This window comes from Pseudochaenichthys georgianus, chromosome 10 (assembly GCF_902827115.2).
Source record: "Pseudochaenichthys georgianus chromosome 10, fPseGeo1.2, whole genome shotgun sequence".
Classification (NCBI taxonomy): domain Eukaryota; kingdom Metazoa; phylum Chordata; class Actinopteri; order Perciformes; family Channichthyidae; genus Pseudochaenichthys; species Pseudochaenichthys georgianus.
Window position 1 is genome coordinate 36,097,587 of NC_047512.1, and position 3,772 is coordinate 36,101,358.

General features: G+C 40.6%; 1 long non-coding RNA gene across 1 annotated transcript; it reads left to right on the top strand.

The window, feature by feature from the left end:
- The first annotated feature begins 1,806 nt into the window (after positions 1-1,806).
- On the top strand, positions 1,807-3,051 carry LOC139434705 (uncharacterized). Its single transcript, XR_011644026.1, has 2 exons — positions 1,807-1,852; positions 2,166-3,051. It is a non-coding gene; the product is annotated as an uncharacterized lncRNA (long non-coding RNA).
- Positions 3,052-3,772: the final 721 nt, after the last annotated feature.

Here is a 3,772-nt window from a genome sequence, read left to right on the forward strand (position 1 = left end):
GTCTCGCCTTAAGAGCATTCCATGAAATATAACAAAAAGTGTATCTCGAGCCGGTTTCTCAAACTTACCTACCCCACCTTTAATGTAGGACACCTAGTAGAGCTTGCCAAAATCACGCTACAGTTTCATTAAACAAATAATCAAATATGCTAACAGTTTATTTTGCCGAAAGCTATAGCTAACGAATAATTGTTTTTAGTGCCTTTAATACGGTTAGAAGCTATCAGAATGTAGCAGTGGCCGCAGAATTATTATATTAATTTAACAGTTTGGTTTAAACCGTTAAGTCCGACAACGCCACCCTGGGAATTTCACCCAGGGAAATGTGACGAGTTTTAAGTCACTAGGACACACAGGTTCGGTTACTCATAGAATAAGAGACGTGGTTCAATTATCAAAAATAGAACAGTTAATTTATACAATAGTAAAAATACACTTTATAAAAACCGTCACACAGGGCTATATCCAAAAGGGAGAGAACCAACAAGGGGGGCTGAGGCTTACCAGTGGGGGAGAGGGTCAACAAATGAGTAGAGGGATCCCACAAGAACAAACTTAAGTCACCCCGGTCACACGTGTTCCACACCTCACACAATCACACGGAGAAAAGATCCAAAAACTCGGGGGAAGCACAGCACATGGAAAGGGGGAAGCCACCACCTCGGACACCAATACCACCACCTTCAGCTCTCAGTAACTAAAACAGGAAAACAATGGAAAACACAATAAGTGGGGGACAAAAACACAGAATGACTCAAAATGAAATAAACCAAAATTAGCCGCAGCCATACGGGTAATCATGCGGCATAAACAAAACTATGCAAAAAAAAGCAAAGAAAGAAAACCTAAACCAAAATCATATAAACAAACAATGAATTGAGCAAAGAAAAATAGGAATAAACAAATAAACTATTAATGAAAAGGAACAAAAGTAAACAAAATAGTTTGAATTGGTGAAGGAAATAATAACTAAACAGAAGGAGTTAGCCCAGCAGTCCAGTCACTAAAATCCCACTTAGGGGAGCGGACCATAGTGCAGAGTAGGCCACGCTAAACCGGCCCAAACACAGTAGCCAAAAGCGAACAATCTAAGTAGTGTCCAGTAGCACAGGATCAGTAGGGCAGGTGATGATACTGCCGTAGGCAATGCCAAACCGGACCAGACAATCTACTAGCACTTAGCAGCACACAGGATCAGCAGTACGGGTGATGACCATAGACTGTATATATAAATGGACGTAGGGTCCGTGACGTCACCCATAGGATTCTGCAGAGTTGCCGTGAAGCCCTTAGTTGGCGGAGTCGGCCACTAACGGCTCGACAGCGACGTCAGAGTCTAACTCCCGCCTTCTCCCGCCTGCTCCAAATAAGGGCAAAGAGGCGGTGCTGAGGCGGAGCCGAGGTGGGACAGGGCGGGACCTGCTGCCACCGAGCGTGACGTTCCAGACCTAGCTCAGGCTAAGAAGCTAAGCTAACATGCTCTATTCAGTATTAAGCTAACAACCTATGCTAACAACCCAGCTTGAGGTCACTGCTCCTCGTTCCCGGCATATTCTGAAGGTAAGATACCCTGTAACTTTACAAAACTTGTTCTTTTGATTTAAATGTTCTTGAACCTACACTATACAATTGTTTTTTAAGTGCTTCACCGTTTTTCAAATATAAATGTCATTTGTAACTAAACTTTGTAAACTAGCAGAGATATGGCCAGTGTTGCGTGAATTAAATGTGATTAATGAAATATGACTGTAGAAAAAGAAAGGTGCTTTTATATTGATTAAACCATTTTTATTTATTTCAGCATTAAGAAAAATGAAGATGACAACCTCCTCCACGCCAAACTGCACAACCTGTAAGTTGATGGTCCTGGCTTACTTTACATGACTTCAGATGGTTGACATTACACACAAACATACTATACATATACATGTGTGCACAATTGTAGATAAACAGCACACAGTATATAAATATATATATATAAACTGTGTGCTGTTAATCTGTTTTTTGAGGTTTTGCTCTCTTGTTACTTTTAACCATACAGGTGTGATTTCATAGTTATTTTGCATGTTATTGTCAAAGGAACAAAATGAGAAACCCTTTATAATTGATTTGATATTCCTCATGATCTGAAGCATTTGTTGCTCTCATTTATTTTCCTCCCATAGTGACTGTATGGATAATCGGAGACAGCTATGTCCGGCATGGAGCCCAGAGAGCTACAGAGACCATCGGCAGCAACCTTGGCCTCGACCTGAGGGTGTGCTGGTTCGGTTGGGGTGGACTGCGCTGGAGAGGTGTCCTCCCTTTCTTTTCCTACTCCCTGCGAGGAAGAGCAGTCCCGGATGTCCTCCTCATCCACTGTGGCGGCAATGACTTGGGGGATGTGTCCAGTGTTCAGTTGCTGAACCAGATGAAGGAGGACCTGCACCAGCTTCACCATCGGCACCCTGGCATGAAGATCATGCTCTCCCAGATGAACCAGAGGCGCCGGTGGAGGGCTGGTGCAAATCCTGTCAAAATGGACAAGGCCCGGAAGTTTGTTAACAGTGTTATGGCTACTTTTGTTCATAGCCTAAATGGTGCCATTGTTGACCACTCCAACATTAGACATGACAGTCCTGGGCTGTTTTTGCGAGATGGAGTTAATTTCACCCCTTGGGGAAATGATATTTTTTGTAAAGTCACTAGCCAATTGCCTGAAAGACCACCTCCAAAGACTGTGAACTGCTAAAATGTCAGTATCACTGTCTTTGGATTTGGCCTTTAGAGTATGTATTCTAAGGCCCTTGCTAAGCCCAGACTGTCATGGCTAATGTTGAGTTAGATATTACATCTGTAGCCATAACACTGTTAACATGGCTGCTCTTCCTCTTCCCCACATCCCACCCCCCCCTCTTCCCCCAATGGACTCTGCAGCTCTCCAGGCCCATGCTGGGCATGGCTGTCTGTCAAACCTTTTATTTTGTATTTGTTATGATGTTTTTTGTTATTTTATTTGTTAAAATAATTATGTATTTATGTAAATATTGAAAATAAATTACATTCATATTTTCACTTCTTTTGTCTACTGCTTACTGAAAATGTTAGCTATCACATCCAAATGGGACTATCAAATGAAAGGATAAGCTTACCATACAATACAGAAAACATTACACATTAAGGCTCAAATCTTTTCCCAAGCCGGAGCAGTCTGAAAAGAGTCCCAAGTTTAAAAACACAAAATCTTGACAATGAATACTACACTGTCATTTGTCAGTGACAATGCAAACAACAGGAAGGTCTCCCCTAGTCCCATGTATGTTGGCATCAATGTCATAAGCATACCATAGACTGTAATTATGAAGTGCAATACCCACAATCCCTACAGGGTCGTACCGTCACAGAAGATAATACCTTTTAGAGAGTTTCTAAATTGTTCAGTATGCAGATAAATATTTGTTTTACAATAGAACATTTTTTCTCTATAAATGTTCCCACATGTTGTGAGCATCTACTTTAAATCTTTTGTCAACAAATAAAAAACATCTTAATTTCCTTTAGGACAACATTTTGTTCATAACACCACTACATTAACAATAAGCATAGGAAAATGATAACTGTCAACATATAAGATTGTGCTTTTACTCTTTATTTAATCAGATCTATTTACATTGAAAATGTGATAAATACACAAGCCACATTGAAAGTTACATCTTGCATTTTATGAAAAGTAAAGGTTTCGAATCATTGTATGACTTAAAGGGATAGTGGAAATCCGCGAATTTTGGGTTTA